Source organism: Capsicum annuum, chromosome 2 (assembly GCF_002878395.1).
Source record: "Capsicum annuum cultivar UCD-10X-F1 chromosome 2, UCD10Xv1.1, whole genome shotgun sequence".
Lineage (NCBI taxonomy): Eukaryota > Viridiplantae > Streptophyta > Magnoliopsida > Solanales > Solanaceae > Capsicum > Capsicum annuum.
This window is the reverse complement of record NC_061112.1, coordinates 85,817,867-85,844,061: the sequence shown is the minus strand read 5'-3', so window position 1 is coordinate 85,844,061 and position 26,195 is coordinate 85,817,867. Positions and strand designations below refer to the sequence as shown.

General features: G+C 30.0%; 1 pseudogene; it reads right to left on the bottom strand.

Moving 5' to 3' along the window:
* Positions 1–25,741, bottom strand: part of LOC107857852 — a 66,686-nt pseudogene extending 40,945 nt beyond the window's left edge.
* Positions 25,742–26,195: the final 454 nt, after the last annotated feature.

The following is a 26,195-nucleotide window of genomic DNA, read 5'->3' as shown; positions in this document are numbered from 1 at the left end:
TAATAGGGTTAATATTGAAAAAAATATAATAAACTTCTCTTAATTTTATAAATGGGATAACTAAATTAAAGTAAATATTTTTAGCAATAGGACTAGGGGAGTGTAAAAATAGAACAGATAAAAATGTTACTATATTAGTTTATTTTTATTGGATTAACAACTTTTTTAATGATTTCATAAATTTTTTATTGGATTATTGGTTCGATTTTGATTTTTCTTATTAGGTTATTGGATAAATTGATAACCCAATAAGAATATACTAAATTACTACTTTACCCCTACATATATATATATGCATATATATGTGTATATATATATAAAATATATTAAAAGTGTGAAGGCCCTGAGAAAAGTGAATCAGACATTTTACCCTTCATTAAAAGTTTTTCTTTAGATAAAATCACCTTTTCACCCTTTTCCTCCAATTATTATACCAAAATTATAAATTAAAAAGATAAATGATTGGAAGTTTTTTTTTACGTGGGTTTTGTCTAAACTGGGCAAGTTATTTTTAAATTTTTTTTTTTGGGAAAAGAACAACTAAAATATATAAATATATGGAAATTCTGATAAATTACTAATTAATATCCTTATTGATTTATGAATGTAAATTGTTATAATTTTGGGTTCTTTTTCATCATACATTGTTATGTTGGTAAAGGTCTGTCCAAAGACGGAAAAACACGTGAACTTGCATTATTTTTGTCAACCATAGATTTTTATGGTAAAGAAATAAATCTTTGAGAGATGCCTTAGATCAGAACTTCAACAAGAATGCATCGATTACCTTAAACTGGTGAGTGATCTTTTTCAATCTATAATTTTTTTAATTGATAAATTTGAGAGTAAATACTTTCACTTCAAGATAGATTGTATCTCTCTAGGCTGCACGAAGTTAGAAAAAATGTTTGAGACATTATTTGCAACACATAAGTAGCTATGAATATTCACAAATAAGAAGGGAGGCATATGAAATTGTTATTATGGATGCAAAATTGTTATACAAGCATAGCATATTGATGATTGAGGATTCAAGAAGAGGGTCAAAAATTATGAGAGGCAATGAGGTGCGACAACGCTTAGGGTTGACGAATGCAAGATGATATTTTGTTGCTTGCTCTGTCTCTATTTTAGTGTATATTAATTTGATTAAGTTTGAAGATTAAGATATAAAGAGATTTTGAATCTTGTGGTCTTAAATTAAAGATGTATATAGTTTTTTAAATATTGTGGCCTTAAACTTATCAAATACTTCCTCCAACCATATCTTGTTGGGTTGGCAAAAGTTGTCGTATTTTTATTTTTAAAAAAAGTTAGGCTTTAAGAAAAATTTTATGGGAAAAGAACACATCTAAACTATAAGAATATATTGAACACCTAGCTAAAATTCTAATTAGTGTTCTTTTTTATTTATGAATCCTCAACTTCTATAACAAGCCCTTGTAATTTCATATTCCTCTTCATAATCGTTGATCATTTCTACAACAGTTTTTTTTGTCTCAACTTTGTCTCTATATCTTCTTCATCAATGTTGTCCTAAACTTTGATTCAATTTTCATGTTTTTTTTGTCATAAAATTACACATTTTTATATTGTTGATTTGATGAATACAATATTAATTAGTTGAATCTGTTTTAATTGAGATGTAATAATTCATTTTGAAGCTTTAGATGACTGATATTTGCATGCTTTTTGTCAGGTTCTACCCTTCTACCATTGAAAATTAAAATTTGATCATGCTATAACTAAAAACTCCTAAAACTATAAGCTTTACTACTGGTAAACAATACTTGCATGAAATTTAACTAGACATTACATTTACGCATGTTGTAAGTATATATTGTGAAAATGTATATAATAGTATGCTATTAAACTTATATTGTAGTAGTCTTGTGCTCGATTAATTAGATGCTAAAGACTTAGTAGCCACTAAACACTACTTGGGTGAAGGCTTTTTTTAGACAAACTGGCCGGATAAGTTAGTAACAAATTAAAACGAAGTTTCTCAATTAGCATTTTACAGATACACTTAACAACTATTACAAGAAATTCACTTGAGTTGTTATGAACACCTCATTTTTTCAATATTCCATAGCTGGCTCAAATTAACTTTCTTATGGATAGCTAGGAGGAATTGAAATAAATTTCAGAATGATAAAAGAATAAGTACTCTCCCAGCTACAATACTGATTAGGTTTTGAAAAAAATATGTATGATGCATTTTAGTGCTTTGTATTTTGATATAACATTATTTTTACTTGACTAATTTGTGTTAGCATGTTAAGAAAGTGACGAGACATTGATGTATGTTTTGTTAGCATCGACGATGCTCAAGTTGTGATTGGTTGCTTAGTTTTCGCTGCTAAACTTTTAAAGAAATGATTGAGGCTTCCAGAACACTCTTGATATGTTAAATAAGCATCTCAAACTATGTTGAAGAAATTAGGTATCAAGAATAAAGGAAAGAAGACATTTATGATAATTTAAATAAAATATATTCTTAGTTATTTAAAAAATAAGTTATAATATATTCACATGAACTCAAAACTCTGGATCTTTCTTTCAATTGATATAATTTAAGGTTTGAGAAAACATGATAGTATATATAGCTTCCATCTATTCCACTATATTACATCAACCTAGCTACTTTAACCTCCCCTGAAGGTGAATGTTTATGAATAAAATATTCTTTATGCAAATTCATCGATGCAATTTTTGGCTAGCAGTAAAGTTAGCTTTGCATTTTTCGTGTGATATCTCTCAACTTTCAGATATTTATTGATGAAGACATGCTGAAAGTTGGTTAATTCCGTGGTACTGTAGCAAAATTGAAGGGTAAAACTTGAGGTAAGACTTTTACTATATATTACTATTTTTTAAGTATTTCACATGGTTAGAACTATGTAGCTCTATCGAGAGCAAAACGTTTTCATCATGTTCACCTATTAGTTTAACCACCTACAATAAAAGTTTTCATTATTTAACATACAATATTAGTCATAATGAGATCATTAAAAAAAATTTGCATAAATCTGTTAGATGTGCCTATATATTGTCAATGTCTTATATTTTCTTATTCAAGAAAAGTTGACTCCACAGTCCAAGCTTGGAACAATCAGAGTTGTTGCTTCATTGTTTAGTCTGAGGTATTTTACTTTTATTTTGTTTAACTATGTGAAGTAATTATAGATTTCTTGCAAATATAGGTTGGCCTTGCCAAATTTGGAAGCACAAATAAATGATGATAAAAAAAAAAAAGTTAAAATCATTGGTTAGTCAGAAATATATAGTCCACATTTCACTATAGAATCTTAATCCGATTGATTATAGTGCAAATATATACAAATTTTGTTTAAGAAAATATGATTACACTGCAAATTTCTATCCTGTTTCTTATGATTCTGCCTAAGATTTGAAGCTATTTTAATTTTTTTCCCTTATGTTCTCCGTCACATTTAATTTGTCTTCAACTCTTTTTTGAATTTCTTGTCTGGATATGTGCAAAAAAGTGAATTTCATGTCCTGATATATGCAAAAAAGAGTCATACTAATAAGTTGTTTTTATCAAGATGTTATGGTAAAGTGGATAATTTGTCCTCCTTTCTAAATTATACTATGTGTTTATATTAAATTTGACATTCCACTTCATGCACATCAAATAAAATCTTTCAACTTTGGCTTACTTCTAAATTTCACTTTCCCTCAATCTAGAAACCTAGTGTTGATAGGTTAACTTTGTTCTTAAAAAACTCTCTGTATTATATGGTGATGTCTATCTTTTTAAGTTTTAATTAATTTTATTGGATGGTGATAAGGAGTGGCAGAAATGTTATAGGTTGTGAAAGGTGAACTAAAAGAAGGATTATTCCAGCTTATAAACTAGAGACATGACATATTGAATTATTTTTAAAAATATTCTCAAAAAGATGAAGCTAAATGGATGGTTCTTTAATCACACTGAGTACTAAATATTTACTCGAAGAGATATGCAAAATTGGGTTACTTGGAGAAGTATTCATATGTAAGGAAATGTTTGAGAGTGATATGTGTCTGATGTTGTTGCATACTCGACATATATAAGTACATTTTGTAAAGCTTGAATTCTAAATATTCAGATATTATAAAAAACTTAAAGATTTGATGTTTTTATGAACTACATGGCCTATATATGTGTGTGTGCGCGCGCGCATCATTTTTATTGTATTATTTTTGTTATAATTTTTGTTCTGTTACTATTTGCTATTTTTGTTATTATTACTGTTTCTTTTACTTCCCTTACTTCTTTATCGGGTTTGTTGTGAACTATCTTTTCTTCAGTTGAGGTTCTATTAAAAATAATTTCTCTATCTCTAAAAAAGGGTATAATTTGTATACACTCTACCCTTCTCATATTATACATACAACAATATTCAGTGTTTCAGACATTTATAGTATTCGACTTAATCATGTTGACGTGACACACACGTGGAACGCACGTATACTAAACTAGTATATATATGTAAATCTGGATATTGGCAGATTAAAATGCATGAAGATATAGAATGGACAGCTGGAGACTATAAAAATTTTATATTAGTTTATGTAGATGATATTCTAGCAAATACTTGTCCAAAAAGAATTAATAATAGATTTGTCTTATTTCTTTATATAATTGATTATATTTTCTTTGTATTTGTCTCGCAAAAGGATTCGTTTTCATGTATTTTTAACCTAAAGGAATAGTTTCTTTGTCACAACGTCTCTTATAATATATATAAATATATACAAATATATATATATATATATGAGTAATAGGTATATATATATATATGTATATGTATATGTATATGTATATGTATATATATATATATATATATATTGGATGGAACTAAGATTTTATTTTTTTCATGTTAGTTGCTACTATTTCTATTTTATGAGAATTTTTTTATCGGTTAAATTGAAAGTCGAACCGTTAAAGATTAAAAAAAATAAATCAAAAATTGATAAAAAATTTCTTATTAATTTGATTATTGATTTAACATATTTAAGAATTAAAAATCAATAAATTAAATAAATAATATATAAAATCAATCCAAATACAATTTTTTCACACTCTTTAATAGGACCAACTAAAACGTAATGGTAATAAGAGTAAATGAATAAAGAACTTTCTACGTACATCAAGGGTAGTGAATATGATGGGCTGAAGGCGCTTAATATCAAAAATTGGAATGACTATATCAGTCAACGTCTGCTTTGTAGTAAGATTGCCCAATATTGACTTCAGCAATGACCTTAAATACTTGTCATTAGGGTTGAGCATATTTTGGTTTAAATCAAAAAAATTAAAATTTAATTTTGGTTTTTTGGATTTGTTTCAGTTTCAAATTTTAGAAATTTGGTTCAACGATTTGGTTTTTGGATTTACAAAAAAAAATTCGGATAAATCAAAAAACCGAAAAACCGAAATTATATAAATAATATATTATAATATATATATATATATAAAATTTAATATATATGTAAATATACTAAAAATATAATATAATCTGATATAACATATAGATATATAAATTACAATCATTTAATAACTCTAAATCCTAATATACTGCTTTACTTTTGACCCTAACATTAACATGAAGGCTGCAGCAGCGCTCAACCATCCTCAGTTCATCAATTCATTTGAAATTTTAACATCGTCAATGACAGTCGTATGCTCAGTTCGTCACTGCCGTCGGCAGTCGCTGCCGAGTGCGGCCACTGCCGTCACACCAATGACTATGACTCAGCGAAGTCGATATTTATGGTTATTTCATACATGTTGAATTAATTATATTTGGCAATGAAAAATAGGTTTGAAAAAAGATTATCTTTCTAGAAAAATCACCAATTTTAAATGCTCACTACTTTAATCTTTAAAATAAAAATAAAAATCTGAAATAACCGAACCGAATTTTTAAAAATCCAACCAAACCTAAATAATTTTGGTTTGGTTATGATTTTCATTTTCGTTAATCCGAAAATAAAAAAACTGAATCGATATTCAACAATCAAAACGAATAAACCGAATGTCCACCCTACTTGCCATCATACTTTGGTCCCCCAAATAATTTTGACCACTTCTCCACAATTTTGGAGCGCCCGATACATAACATTTACTTTATTTATATATATATATATATGAACATTAATTTGTCAGAATATATAAACATGATTCGATTTCTTATATCAACTGTAATAATATTAATTAACCTGCTCTCAGGAAAGATTTTAGGGTCGTGTTACATGTAGGAATTGGTATAATATTTGCAACAAATATAGTGCACTATTCATATTATTTCATGTAGTGCACTATTTATATAGGGTACTATCCATTTTTTCATACAGTGCATAAAAATAGCACTATTTTTTCATATAATGCATTATCTATTTTTTTATTAGTTATTTTTTATTATTTAATTATTTTTTATATGTTGCACTATTTTATTTTTGTGCACTATCTATTTTTTTTCATTTCGTGCATTTTTGGTGCACTATCTAATATTTTAATGCACTATTTATATTTTTCATACAACATTCTAAATTTTTTATTTTGTATACACTAAATTAGCTTTTTGTTTCATTATATTAACTTGAAAAAAGTCATCATTTTCATTCTAACTATATTCGAAAAGTCGAACACACATCTAAACTGTTGAAGTGACCTAATACACACCTAAACTATTTAAAAGTGAATTCTTTAACACCCTAACGCACATATCTCATAATGGAAGGTATTCTGCACTCGCCACACATCATCATCATATCACTGCCACGTCAGCTATTGTCACGACCCAAAAATGAGGGTCATGATGGCACTTGTCGCGGCTTACCTTGACAAGTAAGCCTATCACCCAAACTGATACGAAAAGAGGAAAGAACAAAAATATCCCAAGGTAAGGCTTCTAGAATGAAGCCGAACCATATAAGTAATCATAACAATGCAGAAAGAACTTATCCAAAATACCAATCATGCCCAAAATCAGGTGTCAATAGTGTAAGAACTACTAATACAATCCATGAGTCAAAATGCATCAAAAAAATAACCACAAATGAATAATATCTGTTTTCGAATACTAATAAAGACATAACTACTGTAGAAAGATAGAGGTGAACTTCGGACGCATGAATGTCTAACCACTACCTTGGAAGCTCCAAATATCGCCCGAGTCAAGCAAGCTGAGGTGCATTCGGACTTGCACCGAAAGGACGCAATAGGCATGAATACGATCCACTTGTACTCAGTAGGTATCATAGGCTGACCAAGCAAAGTAGTAAATAAAGCATACAAAATAAACACTAAGGGCACGTCACCTGCAATCAGAAAATATCCCACAACGGTAGCCCACACCTCTTGCACTAACAGTTCTAATATATCCCATATATATTACAACATCACACCGAGATAGAACAAAAGTACGTATTATATCACAACTAAAAAGAACAAGGGGAACATGCATATATAAGATCATCAAATACAAGTAAAAGAAGATACGGTAAATACATAGATGACAAGTCAATATGCCAATACAATACAACATAACACAATAAAGTAAGTTCAATGTATATGATGATGATGTTACACGAGGTCGTTGCACAACCTCTGGGATCGTTGTACAATCCCCGTATACACCTACGGAGGCAAACCTCCCAACGCAGGACCCATGGGGGGTTCGTCAATCTATATACAATCCATATATTTCATATCTCTTTTTCAGCACATCCCTTAAAAGGGTTTTATAAGGTGTTTCAATATCTTTTAAAAAGGTGTTGCCAGTGTTTCTCAGATGTTGTCACGGTGGTACTAATGTTTCATGAATGAGTATGATATAAAGATGTAATGCTCACAACCAATCACAATGAGTATTTCCACAAACAACCACATGATATATTTCCACAACCAACCACATGCGTCAATATTCGCTCATTATGTTCGTATCATCCATAAATTTTCACATGTCTCATTTGCCAATAAAGTATGAATATAATCACAATACACCAATGGTACCACATTAGCATTTTAACAACACAATACAATTATTCATATGTATTCAAGGCTATCAATATCACATAAGACCCCACATGGTCACACATATCACATAATATCTCAATTTTGATAATTACATCACATATAAGCCCCCACACGGGCACAACACATAGATAGCCATTTTTCATGATTAATTCCCATCCTTAACATGCATTTTGTATCACCATTTACTACCCAACCCAGTCTGAAAGAGTTAAGTCATAATCTACCTCGAAAGCCGAAACCAAGAACCTACAACTGAAACCCAAGTTAAAATCAAGTCAAAATGAGATTTAAATCGAAGAAAAAATTATTTTTGAGTTTTACCGGGTAAAATCTTTGAAATCTGGGTTAAAATCAAGAATCGAAGTTGTTTTAAAGGCTAAATTGATGAAAAACTAGTAATTATAAGATAAAAATATTATTTAAGTGAAAATGAGTGAAATTTGGATTTAAAATCATGCCCTAAGATTTTTGGGGTTTTGAGAAATTAATCAAGAAATTACTAAGAAAATGGTGAATTCTTACCTTTAATCCATAATAAAACTAAGAAAAAAGTGTTAATCTAGCTTCCCAAGCTTCCACAAACTTTGCTTTTAAGCTCCCAAACTATTTAGGGTTTAACTCTCAAGAGGCAAGATGAAAAATGAGCAAAATAAACCCAAACACTATTTAAATAGTGCAAAAAATCTGCACTAAATGGGCAAAAAGCTGCAGATTTTCTATTTTAAATCCAATTCGAACTTCGATTGGGTGCCCGAAATTCGTTCGGAGTTCGATTTATGCAAACAAACTATGCAACCACACAAAATTCGACGTTTCAAATGCGATGACGATGTCATATTTTCAAAAAAATTTGTTATCCAATAAATTGACCCCCGAAATCCGAAATCACAATTTTTTAAATCGAGGATCGAAATGAGATTTAAAAGCCGTAAAATCATACCAAATATGCTAACACCCTAAAATCGATATTTCAAAACTGCTGGCAAAGTCATATTTTCCATCCGAGGTCATTTCGATTAAATGTGGATCCCACACCCATATTTTCAATTTTCCAACTTTCCGACCAATAGGTCAAAATGAGCTCGGGTGCATCGGAACCCGAACCAAAGGTCCACCTAGCCTAAAATTGATATTCCAAAGCTGCTGGCATAGTCCGTTCGGTCATCCATTGCATGGATCAAAAGATATTCATATAAGTCCAAAATAAGACTCTCGAAACCATAAAAAACCACAATATTGCATAAATGATACCAAAATATATCGAAAATCATGTCAATCGGTTTCACACCCCAGAAATACCATAATGCAATTACAGGGAGGGATAAAATAATTAAATCACACAAAATCATAAATTTCACATATTTCACCAAATTTTTAGGTCGTTAAAGATATTATGTGAAAATTACAATAAATAAATTTCATGTCATTATTATTGCTTCTTCTTCACTATACACCATCAATTCACCATTAAACAACCACTATTGAAGCTATTATCATCCGCATCTCCATCACAAATATTTTCACGAAATATCATTAAATTCGAATTTACACCAAAATATTGTTACTATTAAAAACTGCAACAACGTTTTTACTAAAATTCTTAGCTTGTGAAATTTTTTTTGCTTTTACCATAATTGTAGATCTTTCATGGGAGGCAACTTGTTTGTATTTATTTTTCTCTTTTTATTTATAAATTATTTATTTTTTGTTTTATCACTATAAAAAACATACAAATTTCCTTAGCAATTTTCATTTTCATCATAATAATGTTAAAAAAGCTCAAATCTTTACAAGAGAATTTTAAGATGACGCACAAAAAATTGAGATCAAAATTCACATATTAACTTTCTTCACAAGATTCATCACAAAAATTATACCACCACCATTGTTATTATTGAAATTCACAACAACAAGCACCACAAATTTTTGCATTCACCATCAAAATCACAACATTATCATTTTCAATCATCTAAAACAAAAACATACCCACTATTATTTTTTTTCAAAAATCACCAATTTCACCACCAAATAGTGAAGAATAAGCACTCAAGTAGTGAAAAATGAAGTAAAATAGCAATGATAAAAAAAATGGAGAAGAAAAGAGGAACAAAATAAGAAGAAGAAGAAGAAGAACCAAAAAGATTGTCAATGGAGGAGAGAAGGCTATGAATTTTTTTTTATTTTAATTTTATTCGATTAGGAATAAACAATGTTCATTGAAGATCCACAACTAATACTCTCCAAATATCTATCAAACAACAAAGAGATAAAATTTCAAGTGTTGAACTTAAATTAATTTCTTATTTTTTAGAAGATGAATTTTACATTGTAACTTTTTAATTTTTTTTTATTGGTAAAAGATTCAATGGCTAAATTTTAAAAGAAAAAAAAAATAAAAACGCCTATTTTCTTTTTCTTTTTAGTTTGTTGCCACATCAGCTTTTGGGGTGTAAATAAATTCACTTTTAAATAGCATAAGTGTGTAATAGACCATCTCAATAGTTTAGGTGTGTTTCGACTTTTCAAGAATAATTTAGGGTGGAAATGATGACTTTTTCTTATTAAATTTACACTTTGTTAAATTTTTTTTTATATAGTGCATTAAATTTGTGCGCTATTTAATTTTATATATAATGTCTCTCCGATAATGATGTGTTCAGTAATTTAAAAATCATGAGGAATAAACATAGATTTATTTTCTATATAAAAATATTAAATAGTCCACAAATTTAATGAACTATATAAAAAAAATCAAACAAAGTAAAAATTTGGTATAATTTGAACAAAGTGCTAATTTAGTATATACAAAATAGAAAATTTAGAATGTTGTATGAAAAAAATAGATAGTACACTAAAATATTAGATAATGTATAAAAAAAATGCACTAAATGAAAAAAAAATAGATAATGTATTAAAATAGTGAAACATATGAAAAAATTAGATTAAAAAAATAACTATTGAAAAAAATAGATAGTGCACTATATGAAAAAATGATGTTATTTTTGTGCACTATAATAAAAAAAAATCGATAGTGCATTATGATAGTGCCTTATATGAATAATGCATTATATGAAATAAATGGATAATGCCCTATATGAAATAAAAGGATAATGGATTATATTTCTGCATTATATGAAATAAAATGAATAGTGCACTGAAATTGTACACTATATATAATAAATTTAGATGAAAAAGATTGAATAGTGCGCTTTTTTTGTGCACTATATAAAATAAATGGATAATATACTAAAATAGTGCATTGTATGAAATAAATTAGATACCACATTGCATTAAATTAAAAAGGCAAAATGACCTTCTGAACCCCTGTACTGTGTCGGTTTTGTAAGTTGGACACTTCTACTTACATGTTTGTCATCTGGACCCCTGAACCCACTAAAAAGCAATATTTCAAACCCTTTGACCGTTGACTTTGCCTATGTGGCATTAAAATGCTGACTAGGACTTGGAGAGTGTAGTCACTCGCCTGGAGTGCGAGTGGGGGTCAATTTTTATTCAATTTTATATTAAAATAATTTTAAAAAAATAAAATAATATTAAAATTAATTTTTTTTAAAAAAGTCTTTTTTTCCTCCGTCTTTTTTAATTTAAAAATATTTTTAAAAATAATAAATTAAAAAAAAACCTTCCCCAACCCCCTCCCCACTGTTCAGCCCTCCCCTCCCTACCCCAGCCCCCGTCCAGCCTCTCTCCACCCACCCAGCCCCATCCAGGCCCCCCACCCCACCCCAGCTCGCGTGCAGCACCCCCTATTCCCTTAAAGCCCCGCCTTCTCCCCCGCTGCCCCCCACCATTTCCCTAACCTTCTTCCCCAAGCCCCTCTCCCCCATCCCAGCCCCCAACCCCCAGCACCTCTTCCCTCTCCCCCGCTGCCCCACTAGTTCCCCAACAAAAAAGAAACTTTCATTCAACCAATTCACAAAAATTTCAAGAATTCCAACACTCTTGAATTACTCAAATCACAAGAAATCCCAAGAAAAATAAAAATTGAATCTTTACTTTAAATTTCAAGAATTTTCAACTTTCTTGAATTACCCAAATCACAAAAAATTCATAAAAATTGAGTTTTTACATTGAATTTCAAGAATTTTAAACTTTCTTGAATTACCCAAATCACAAAAAGTCTAAAGAAAGCATAAAAATTCAAGTTTCTTGAATCACCCAAATCACAAAAATCTCCAAAAATTTATTCTTTTCATACTTCTTAAATTTTTTGTCCCTCACTTTTTATTTTTTCCGTAGAAGAAGGAGAAGAAGAAGAAGAAGAAGAAGAAGAAGAAGAAGAAGAAGAAGAAGAAGAAGAAGAAATTGAGAAAGAAAGAAGGCAGCCAAGAAAGAACGGGAAAGAAAGAAAAAGGGAAAGAGAGAGAAAGAGGGGGGTTGTTTATTTATTATTTAATTATTTATTTTAATATTTAATATTTTTACATAAAAACTAACATAGAAGATGACGTGGCAGATATGATAGTTGATGTGGTAGCTGACGTGGCGAGAGTGTATTACACTCACCAAAAAAGTGTTTAAAATGTTGCTTTTTAGTGGGTTCAAGGGTCCAGATGACAAACATGTAAGTAGAAGTGTCCAACTTACAAAACCAACATAGTATAGGGGTTCAGAAGGTCATTTTACCAATTAAAAAAAAGGAATAGTGCACTAAAATAGTGCATTATGTTATAAATATACCATATATAGTGAATGTCTACATTACAATATATAGTGAATACCTACTTTATCGTATATTGTGTATGTTTATTTATGGAAGAGTTACAAACTCCAAGGTTAGTTTTCCCCTATAAGTAAAGGGGTTCTGATTTATTGTAATTCATCCCATCAAGACATCCCTCAAGTGAAGAGAAATAAGAATTACTCACTATTCTCTCTCTACTCTTCTTCTTTATTCTTTATAAGTTTATAACACGTTATCAGCACGAGACTCTACCAAACAAGATGAGATTATAAATCTAAAGGTAATTTCAAGGTAAGTAATTTCTTATGTTATGTTTCTTTTGTTACTAATAATATAATTATTGTTGGATTTGAGAAAAAATAATTGGTTTGGAACCATTTAAGTTTTAAATTTATTCCTCGAGAATAATATTATCAAAAGGGATGATAATCTGTTGGGTTTAAGTCCCATCAATTTATGTCTAAGAAGCCTTTATATGGGTAAGACGTTAAATTTGAATCTCAATGCACCATATTGATGATATCATGATGGCTAAGGCAAAATAATGTGTTTTTAATGAAAAGTCATGAAATATGTCCCATTGAATATGCTCCATTCCATGAAGTGAATGTGGTAGCAATATATGATAAGTGTGAAATATGACAACTTACACTACTAAAAAAGGCCAAAAAGCGATGCAAAAAAAAGCGAGGAACTGTGTCACTTTAAAAAGCGACGAGAAAAGCGACACTGTCCGTCTCTTTTTTAGTTTAATTTTAATTTTAATTTATTTTTTATTAAAATCGACGGTCAACGTCTTAATATCCATTGCTTTTTTTCGCGAATTATTGTGCCAACTAATTAAAAAAATTATAATTTTTTAATAAATGCGACAGATAGCCTCATAATTTATTTAAAAATAATAATTATTAGTTGTTGAAAAGCGACTTAATCCGTTGATTTTTAAATTTGATTTTTATTTTTATTAAAAACGACGGACAGCGTCGCAATAATTTTATTTTTTAAAATATTAATTCTAAAAAAGCAACGTTGTCCGTCATAATTTTTAATTATTTTTTATTTTTTACAAAAAGCGACAAACAACGTCGCATTTGTTAAAACTAAATAAAAAATAATTTTTTGAAAAGCAATGTTGTCCGTTGCTTTTTAAATTTAATTTTTATTTTTATTTATTTTTATTAAAAGTGATGGACAACATCTCTATAATTTTTATTTTATAAAATATTAATTCCAGAAAAGCGACGTTGTCTGTCACAATTTGTAATTTTTTTTCTTTATAAAAAGTAACGGAGAGTGTTGCTTTTGTTAAAACTAAATAAAAATTAAATTTTGAAAAGCGACGTCGTCCGTCACTTTTTAAATTAAATTTTTATTTTTGTTTATTTTTATTAAGCGACGCTGTCCGTCGCATTTTGTGAAAAATAAAAAAATTAAAAATAATTACAAATTGCGACAGATAGAGTCACTTTTTACATTAAATTTTTATTTTTATTTATTTTTATTAAAATCGACGGACAACGTCTCTATAATTATTTATTTTTAAAATATTAATTATAGAAACGAGATGTTATTCGTCACAATCTTAAATTATTTTCTTATTTTTTTATATTTTTTGACAAAAAGCGACGGACAATGCCGCTTTTGTTAAAAATCAATAAAAATTAACTTTATGAAAATGACACTGTCCATTGATATTTGATATTTTTATTTTACTATTAAATAAATAATGTTTATATTTAAAAAATTAAATGTATTCAATTATATATGGAATACATTGATATCATACGATCGATTGATCAAGAAAATAATATACTGTTGAAGTTATAATATAATAATATAAGCTAAATTAAATGATAATTTATCATTGTATATATGAAATACGTTGTATTAAGAGGTAATATACATGTGTATGTGATGTATCTAGTACATATTGTGAAGTTTATAGTCAATCAACTATATATATTGAATACATTGATATCAAAGTAATAATATATTGTTGACGTTATAATATAATAATGTAAGCTAAATTAAACGATAATTAATTAGAGTAGAAGTAAAATACATTGTATTATGAGGTAATATACTTGTGTAGTGATGTATATAGTACATATTTGGAAGTTGATAGTCAATCATATATATATATATTACTCTTAATAATAAAAGACAATAAGCAGACACGTCTTCGACATGCCTGCTTATGCTGCCTGTTTTAGCTGTTTCAATTGTAATTTTACTATATTATCCCTAATTAATTAATATAAGTCATTTAAGTATTAAAAAAATAATAATATTTGATAAAAAAGATAAAATAGAAATAAAATAATAAATTAACTCTTGATGTTTTGTGCTATCTTCTTCAGCCACTTCAATCGTAATTTTACTACATCACTCCTAATTAATTATTATAAGTTATTTTAGCATTAAAAAATTAATAATATTTAATAAAAATTGAGAAATTAAATCTTAATGTTTTTGTAACGCCCCGAAAAATGGGTCTCGGAGCGTCACACGGTGCTTGAGGCTACGAGTAGCCCCAAGCTAACCCTTTGAGCCATTTTCATTCAGTTCAACACAAATCAACGGGGTTTCCATAAATAACCCTCAAATATCAACAGAGCAATCATCATCCAAGAATAAAAGAATTTCAGAAAGATAACAAAATACGACTTATTATTCAACTCCCAACATCTATACTAGTCTGACAAGCCTCTAAGAAAATCAATAAAACCAGCGAGCCATTGAGACATGCCCCAATTGACTCATACTCAGTTATCAAATGTAAACAATTCTGTGAAACCAACATCAGGCATCACGTCCTCGGAACATGAGGACTCACCACAACAGAGGATGTAGAATAATGTGCCCGAAGAATCACTGTCGAACCTGGAACTAAGCACCTGAACCTGCATTCCAAGAAAATGCAGCCCACATCTGAAGATGTGGGTCAGTACCATGGAAAGGAACCGACTATATGGGGGTGTATGCAGTTTTATAAACATCATCATCATAAATATTATAAGAAATATGCAGAATGTATGAAAGACTTACATAGCACGAAGAAAATAATCATAACTATGAGAGGATGAAATAAGTACAATAACACATATGAGTCATCATATAATTTGTCAATCACTTTCAGTTCATCAAGAATATCAATTCTCATAATGTAAATATCATTTAAATCTTTCGAAAGAATAACTTTCACAATTCCACTTTCAAATCACTTCACCATTCACCATTGACACAAGGAAACACACACACACTGGGAGATCCTATAACCGACATAAACCATGTGAGATACATAGAGTCCAACGTACAACCCACATTGGGGAGAGCCGTCCTATCCTTGCCATCGGAGTAGGACTATCGATATCAAATCCACATAAACTAGTGATCACTATATAAATCAGCCTCAAGCTCACTCCTACAGGGGTACGTAGTTCTAGGAAAGTAAGGTCGCTTTATACCTCCCACTCGGTGCTAAAGATTTCTCCCGGACTTAGCTCAGATCATTTCAAAGACAATCCATAACTAAATAATTATAGTAATATATAAATATACGTCGGGAGACATCATGCTTCCCATCTATCAAAATCAACCACATTGTGGATTTCTTTCACACTCGAGTTCAAAACAACTTCATTAAGACCAAAAGGTCAAATCATTCAAAATATCTCAAATATTCAACATCAACGTGCTTATAACACACACTTTCTCAAAAAAACACAATTTTCAATGGGGATTCACGACCTAAATATCAAAATCATGATAAATATCATTCAAGATTCATGCTTTATATCTCCACACATATAAATTCATCTTTCAAAATCATAAACATCAAGATTTCATAATAATCATCATAAGATATGGGTTCATGCTACAAATTCGTAAAAATCAAATAAAAATCGTGCCTTTGTAAAGAAAATTACTTTTGGGCATAAGAACGAAAGAGAGTTCTTGTTGAAAAACCCCACATACCTTGAATGATGAACTTTAGATTCGATACTCATTTTTGAGATGTTAATCGTGCCTTTGAATGATGGTTCTTGGAGTTCTTAAACTAGGAACTTGGAATCTTGAATAAATTTGCCGAATTAATGGTGAACTTTGGAGGTTCTTGAAGTTGGATGTAGGAGCTTAGGGTTTTTTTTTGAGGGAATTTGATGAAATATGACATATAATGCTTCTAATATGCTTTAATATAGGGTTTGAACGGATTTTGGGTGAGGGGGAATGACCAAAACGCCCCTAAAAATCAAATAATTCTCGAATCTGTCCTTTGGTGAACTGTTTTGATAGTCTGAAGTAGATCAACTATAACGTTTTACTCCGATATCCAAATTGGATGAAACCAATTTCATTAGAAAGAGAACTCTCATATATTTCCATTAATATATAGTATCTCACCCATATCATTGTGTACGAGGAGTTATAATCGTTTGAATTTGACCCAAAAATTCACTTTTGATATGCTGAAGTAGATCGACCATAACTTTTTGCTCCGATAGAAAAATTGGATGAAACCAATTTCATTGGAAAGAGGACTAGCAGAGATTTCCGTTGATATATAGTAGATCACCCAGATCATTATGTACAAGGAGTTATGATCATTTAAAGTTGGAGCAAAAATACGCCAGGTCTCAGTACTTTTTCCTGCACGTTTTACTTCACTACTATTCACGGTTCGATCGGAATGTTCATAAATTGTCGCTCAGGTGTCTGTTTTGGATGATCCAGATATCGTTGGAAAGCTTATTCGATACTCTACTCAATGGTGGGTTATAATCTAAGACATTCTGCACGAAAAATATATAATTCATTCTAGAAGATAGAACCCAACATGTTTACGCACAAAATTTCAACGAAAATTTTTCCGGGGTATTACAGTTTTAAATTAACTTGATGTCTTATATGCAACTCATTTAAATTTTTTCACAAGTATTTTTTTTATAATTTTGTTATATCAATTCTAGTTAGTGTTATAAGTTATTTAAAACATGTCTGATTCGTTGTTTCAATCGTGATCCGATTATATCACCCCTAATTATTTTTTATGGTCGTCTAAGCATTAAAAAATTTACAAATGCATTGTCTATTATTGTTTTAAGGCATAATACATAAATATGACCCTAAACTTGAGAGCAAATTATAACATTGACCTTAAACTTTGATAGTGCATAAGTAGGCCCTTTTACTATATAAAACCTGAACAAAAAAACACTCCAATTTTGCAACTACACGCGTGTACCTCACTTGCTCTGACTTGGATTACTAATCCACTCATATGGTGCCACCTAATAAAAAAACACATTATAAGTATGACCTTTAAATTTGTCAGTTCACAAATAGACCCTTTAACTATACAAAAGCTGAACAAAAAAATCCTTCAATTTCAACTTGGACGCGCGCCGTTTTGCGTGTACAACACGCGTTTTGCCACATAGGATTGAGGTGTTTATTTGTTCAGGCTTTGAATAGTTAAAGGTCCTATTTGTGCACTATTAAAGTTTAAGGTCAATGTTTTAATTTAGTGTCAAGTTTAGGGTCATATTTTTGTATTATGCCTTGTTTTAATTTATTTAAAAATTTAGTAACGACAATTTTTATATAACAATGTTTACGTAACATTAATTTTACATACGTAGCTTATTTTTAATTTCGACATCTTATTATTTTCATCGTTATTATATTTATTAAATAGAAGTCCGAATTCAATTCAACTTTCTCAATTTATTTAACTTCTAGCCATCTTTGTATTCAAATTACGTCAATTTTAGCTTAAATTCATTTTAATTTTGACCCCAAATTGCAATCTCTAATCCCAATTTCAATTTTAACCCAAATTCAGACCCAATATTTAATTTATAATATAATCCTTTTAGTTCTTAAGTCACAGTCATTGATCTGATACGATCAATGGCTAAGATTAAATCATCCTCTTCTTCCCTTTTAAACAAAACCATGACCAAACCCTAACATATTCACCAAACCCTAACATATTCTACTCTCATCTCTCTCTTCCTCTCTCTGCTAGTAGCCATGGATGCCGTCGACCGCCACCTCTTCCACCACAGGCGCAACCATAGACGGAGAAGCCTCCCCTCTCCCTATACCCTTCTTTTCTCTCTCTTCATTTCCCGCCGGTGAAACGTGCCACCATCACCAACAACCCTATCTGTCAGCCGCCGCCGTTCTCTGGACAATCGATGCCACAACTACCGCCAGCCAATCCAGCCGCTACCATCGGCGTAAATAGAGGCAAGCGGAATGAGGCCCTCATATAATGTCGGCCCCCTTTATTGTACTATGTTGTTATTTTTTTTTTGATGTTCAACTGTTTTCCTTTTAATTCACGGTTCCTTAATTTCAAACTAGTGCTTTAGAAAAAAAAATTAGTCTTATTTTTGTTTTCAAATTATTAATATTTTCCATGATTATTGAATGCAAATTTTGAATTTTATATTTACTCTTAAGTAGATTCGATGCAAAAATTATGTTGGAAAAGCTGCAAAATAGACGGGTTGTATTTATTGGGGATTCAATTGGAAGAAACCCGTGGGAGTCTCATCTGCTTGTTGTCTTCTGCAATTCCTTATAAAAGCAAGATATATGAAGTTAATAGAAGTTCTATTACAAAGCACACAGGTTTCTTATTTTTGTTTTCAAATTATTAATTTCTAATACTAATGAATATATTACCTAATTGAACTACTCCAATCAGCTCCTTAACTAGTTCAATCAAAAAAATAAAAAACTAACCAACACTAGCACACAATGACAACAATATCCATATATTTTGGAACATATACATTGCATCAACTGATCATAATACTGAAAGGGTGAAAACAAATACTATCAAAAATTACAAAACAAATATACTAGAAAAACATTCTGGAGCCAGTGATTCTTTTATTATGGAAAAAAACAAACATCAAGCAACTAATAGTTAACACTTCTGTTTATTTTTTCCAATTTCAATTTTGTTCCATTTTCACATAGAAACCACAGAACTTGGATTGACATGAAATGTGAATTAATTACTTGAAAATGGTTAAGTGTAATGACTTGAAATGTGAATTAGTTATTTGAAAATGGTTAAGTGTAGTGACTTGAAATGTGTACTAGTTATTTGAAAATGGTTTAGTGTAGTTACTTGAAAATGGTTAAGTATATTGACTTGAAATGTCAATTAGCTATTTGAAAATGGTTTGAGTGTAGTGACTTGAAATGTGTACTAGTGACTTGAAATGTGAATAAGTTATTTAAAAATTATTAAGTGTAGTGACTTGAAAATGATGAAGTGTAGTTACTTGAAATTGAGAACTTGTGACTTGAAAATGATTAAGTATAGTGACTTGAAATCTGTACTAGTGACTTGAAAATGGTTAGGTTTAGTTACTTAAAAGTGGATACATATAGTGACTTGCAATGTGAATTAGTTATTTGAAAATGATTAAGTGTAGTGACTTGAAATGTGTACTAGTGACTTGAAAATTGTTACTACGTATAGTTATTTGAAAATGGTTAAGTATAGTGACTTAAAAATGTGAATTAGTTAATTGAAAATAGTTAAGTGTAGTGATTTGAAATGCTAGTACATGACTTGAAAATGGTTAAGTATAGTGACTTGAGATGTCAATTAGCTATTTAAAAATGGTTAGAGTGTAGTGACTTGAAATGTGAATAAGTTATTTGAAAATTATTAAGTGTAGTGACTTGAAAATAGTGTAGTGTGGTTACTTGAAATTGTAAACTTGTGACTTAAAAACGGTTACTAGTGACTTGAAAATAGTTAAGTGTAGTTACTTAGAATGTGAATTATTTACTTGAAAGTGGTTAAGTATAGTGATTTGAAATGAATGATTAAGTGTAGTGACTTGAAAATGGTTAAGTATAGTTATTTTAAATGTAAAGTAGTTATTTGAAAATGGTTAAGTGTAGTGACTTGAAACGTGAATTACTTATTTGAAAATGGTTAAGTGTAGTGACTTGAAATATGTACTAGTGACTTGAAAATGGTTGAAGTGTAGTTACTTGAAAATGCTTAAGTATAGTGACTTGAAATGTTAATTAGCTATTTGAAAATGGTTTGAGTGTAGTGACTTGAAATGTGTACTAGTGAATAAGTTATTTAAAAATTATTAATTGTAGTGACTTGAAAATGATTAAGTGTAGTGACTTGAAATTGTGAACTTGTGACTTGAAAATGGTTAAGTGTAGTTACTTGAAATTGTGAACTTGATGCTTGAAAATGGCTAAGTGTAGTTACTTGAAATGTGTACTAATAACTTTAAAAAAATAAAGTATAGTCACTTGAAAATGATTAAGTATATTGACTTGAAATGTGATTTAGTTAATTGAAAATAGTTAAGTGTAGTGATTTGAAATGTGTACTAGTAACTTGAAAATATTCTACGTGTGGTGACTTGCAATGTGAATTAGTTATTTGAAAATGGTTAATTGTAGTTACTTGAAATGTATATTAGTTATTTGAAAATGGTTAAGTATAGTGAAATAAAATGTCAATTAGATATTTGAAAATGGTTTAAGTATAGTATCTTGAAATGTATACTAGTAACTTGAAAATATTAAGTGTAGTCACATGAAATATGAACTAATGACTTGATTTTTATATGTTTTGATGTAAGAGCTCGAAGTCAACTGCTAAAAAGAAATCTCAGACACCTGTAGACTCCAATGAAAAAACTTTAGGATTGTTTAAGTGTTTTGGTGGTTGTTGGATTAATTATTAAGTATTTTGTATTTTGGATTGTTGTTGATTTGAATTACTTGAATGTTTTGATAATGTTGTGCGTTGTATGATTATTTTATATTGAATTGCATTTTTATTTGGCAGGTGGAATGCAAAAAATGCAGATTTTTGCATCAAAAAAAAAAATACAGAAAAGCGACGGACATGATCCTTTTCATCCGTCGCTTTTCTGAAATTTTTTAAAATAAAATTTTTAAAAAGCGACGGCCAACGTCGCTTTTTTTCTTCATTATGAAGAACAAAAAGCGACGACCAACGTTGCTTTTTTTTCTTCATTATGAAGAACAAAATGCGACGGCCAACTTCACTTTTTTCTTTATTAAGAAGAACAAAATGCGACGGCCAACGTCGCTTTTTGTCTTCACTATGAAAAAAAAATATTTTTCTCAAAATACGATGGAAAATGTCCTTTTTTTTTTTTAATCTTTCCTTCAATAAAACGATGTTATGCGTCGTTTTTTGTTCATCATGTGTTCCTCACATGAAGAACCAAAAACGACGCACAGCGTCACTTTTTCTAAAAAAAAGTAACTTGATTTTTTTTCAAAAAGAGACGCTCTCCATCGTAATAAAAGCGACACATGCCGTTGTTTTCAAAAAACAACGCCCCTTTTTTAGACGAAAAAAAAACAACGGATTTTCGTCGCTTTTGCCCAAAACAGCGACGCTGGCCGTCGCTTTTTTGGCATTTTTTTAGTAGTGTTACTTCATTTTTGAAGTGTATATGATAGCAGTGCGTAATATGTCAGAAAGAAGACAAGTGATTGAATGCACAAATATATGCGTGGAGGGACAATGTGATAATGATCATCAAAAGTGATGATATTTTCACATGCGAATTATGATCATAAGATATGTTAGAGAAAAATTCTCTAGATCATATGCCTCGATTTGCTCCTGAAGTAGCAATATCATAAAAAAGGTTATAAGCTATCAATTTGATAGTCTTAAGACACGATTATATTTCATTCATGGGAATGAGAATTTTAATTTTTATAAGCATAGATCCATTCCCTCAGTGAATGTGATGATATTTAGTGAAGCTTATCGACAAACGTGAACTTGATTATGATGGCTTCACAACCCATCTCTGGATGAGGCAAAACAAACGATAAGAGTTATTTTGAAATCATCGAGAAGAGTTATTTTGAAATCTACTTCTAAAGTAGTAAATCTGAAATTTATTCATGTAATAGTAAATTTGAAATTTACCAAAGTAAAAAAGTACATGTCATGGTAAACTTGGAGTTTGCTAGAATAAAAGTTCATAAGTTGACATGAACGATTATGACATCCTAAAGATGTGCATATTGAGTATTGGACATGTAATGAAGAATTAGAAAATTCTTTAAGAATTATTCATGTTGTTTGTTCTCATGATAAGTTGGTTGGGCCAACTAATTATTGAATTGGATCCCTCAAAATCTGAAAAATATAAAAGGTGAATAAGGGCCCGTTCACCTTTCATGTGATATATTAAAAAAATACATTAATAAGATAATCACATGTACATTTATTGTCAACCTGTAGTTTGACATTCATTAAGTTGTTTGCTCAATAAAATAGAGTTAAGCGCATAACTTACAGATTGTGCAGTCAAGACAATTCATCTTGATGAAAATGGTTTGGAATTGAATGCCTTTAATAAATAGCTAAACCATTGTTGATGAGAACAAAGCTTCATGTATTCGTCTGAAATATGATATGTTGTATACAATAACACTTGTATGCATTAGACCAATAAATTATGATTATTTCTTCCTTCTCAATTGGTTCAAGGCCAGGAACCAACTATTCCATCTAATAGTTTTGATGTACGGTATACGATTAATGAATATACCATGATGCGCAAAGATAGAGGATGTGTGTTAGTTTTTCTAACAGAAGGGGAAGATTATAAGCAGCTATGAAATATGTTAGGAATTATCATCAGATCCTCATTCAAAAGATAATTCAAGTCGAATGCCGAACGCATCTCATATTTAAGCTGCAAGTGCTCTTATTTTGTGTTCATAAAGGACAAAGTCTACGCATGCATGAAGCATGATAGACTAATCTATTTCAAATGAAATAATCTTTGAAAAATAAAGAGCAAATAATCATAATTAGAAGGTAATATGCTCTTGAAGAGCCTATGACATAACACTTCATGAAACCTTATGAGAAGTTCAGGTACCAGAAAATAATGAAGTGATGGGATCTCAAAATGTTATGTCATACTGTGAACCGATATGAAATGATATATCATCAATAATATCTTTGATACAATATTGGTGCAATATTATAAAGTATTACGAGAATCCGAATTCTACGTTTATTTAAGTATGCTGACATAGAAATGTTTATCAAGTGACACGAAAGAATGAATTTTGGTAAGTATAAAAATTATTTGATTTGTAGTCCAGACACTTGAAGATGTCACACTTGACATTTTGGATATTGTCACTTGACAAAAATCCATATGAAAATCTCTAAAGGATTCAAAATGCCTGAAGCATATAAAGTTTCTGGGGAATTTTTAATTATCCTCATAAGAGATAATTTGATGATTTGAGTATTATTGGAAATCTTGGAGAGTTTTCAAAAGCAATAGAATTTTTACTTAAATGAGAAACATAATAAGGATCTATTCCGACCTCAAAAAAAGAATGAGGAACTCCTTGGTTATGAAGTACAATATCTTAGTGCAATTGATGTACTCATGTATCTTGCAAATACTATAAGACCTGATATAGCTCTTTTCAATTAATTTGTTAGCAAGTTTGTAGTCCCGATCTTATTGATCATATTGATGTTGTGCACTTATCTGACCTATATAAAGCTTGGTCTCAAATAGGCTATATGTTCATATGTGGTGGTACTGCCATATCTTGGAGATCAACAAAGTAGTTTATCGTAGCCACTTCATCGAATCATGCTGAGATTATAGCTATTCACGAAGCAAGCCGAGAGTGTGTGTGGTTGAGGTCCATAATACATCTCATTCGAGAAAAATGTGGCTTGAAATGTGATAAAGTACCCACGATTTTATATGGAGATAATGCAGCATGCATAGCAGAACTTAAGGGAGGATTCATAAAAGGAGATAGAACGAAACACACTTCATCAAAGCTTTTCTACATGCATGAGCTCCAAAAGAATGGTGAAAGTTACATGTAATAGATTCGTTCAAATGACAATGTGATTGATTTATTCACCAAGTCTCCTCCAATTGCAACTTTCAAGAAGATGGTGCACAAGATCGGGATGCAAAGGTCCAAGGATGTTCTCATTATGTGGAGTTAATACGCACTGTACTCTTTTTCCCTTATGAGATTTTGTCCCACTGAGTTTTCCTTGTAAGGTTTTTAATGAGGCAGCTTATATGAGTATTGTTAGAGATGCGTACTCTTTTTCCTTCACTAGATTTTTTTCCACTGGGTTTTTTTCTAGTAAGGTTTTAACGAGGCACATTATCTATCAATTAGACATTCAAGGGAGAGTGTTATAAATGTACCATATATAGTGAATATCTACTTTAGCATATATAGTGAATACCTACTTTACCATATATTGTGTATGTTTATTTATGGAAAAGTTACAAACTCCAAGGTTAGTTTTCCCCTATAAGTAAAAGGGTTTTGCTTCATTGTAATTCATCCCATCAAGACACCTCTCAAGTGAAGAGAAATAAGAATTACTCTCTATTCTCTATTCTTCTTCTTCTTTGCTTTATGTTTTATAACACATTATATGAAAAAAATGAATAATGCACTAAAATAATGCACTATATAAAATAAATTAGATAATGCACTATATGAAAAAAAAATGAATAATGCATAAAAGTGGACTATCCACTTTTAACATTGGTAACCTATTCGTTAAAAAAAAACATATAATGCACTAAACATATTCTAATTACCTTTTATATCAATAGCATATTTATGTCCTTTTTAAAAATTTACTGAAATATTTTAGTTAAGAACTCTATGCAGATTTACCCATGAATGATATATCCATTCACTGTTGGGGGTTATTGAAAAAAGTAAAAAGAATACCTGAAGCTTGGATTCAAGGAAAGCAAGAAAGGTGGCAGGAATATTCCTCTGATGCCACCTCCATCTATGCTCAAAATTGTAATTATCTTTCCTGTTGCAGCAGCAGAAGCTATTGGAGTTGGTAAAACTTGAAGGGTCAGTAATAAAGTTTGTGCAGCTACACAAACTCTACTCATAATGTTCCAAGCGCATATGTTTGTGATATAGTTGGAAGAGAAGAGGTACTTCGAAACCCCTTATTCATACTCTTAAATTTCCTTTATTCTAAGACCCATCAATTTTTACATTATTAGATTAAATAGTTTAGGATGATAGATAATTGTCTATATTAATTTGATAACTTTGAATAACCTAGCTATTTTAGCCTTTTAAAAGGCACAAATAGCATAAATTAATAACTTAAATCCAACTTTATTGGGAAATTCACGTGTGATTTCGTCCCCATAGGCCATTAATTGTCTACCCCTTTTTCCCTTTTTCTTTTGATTTCTTTTTTTTCTTATTTAAAAAAAAAAAAAAAACCATCGTCTTTGACTTCACTAACTTCAATAGGGCATGATGTATTCGTTCGAGGCTCCCCACATGAAAATTTCCTACACCCCAAACAAATAAACTTCTTTGGGAAACAAG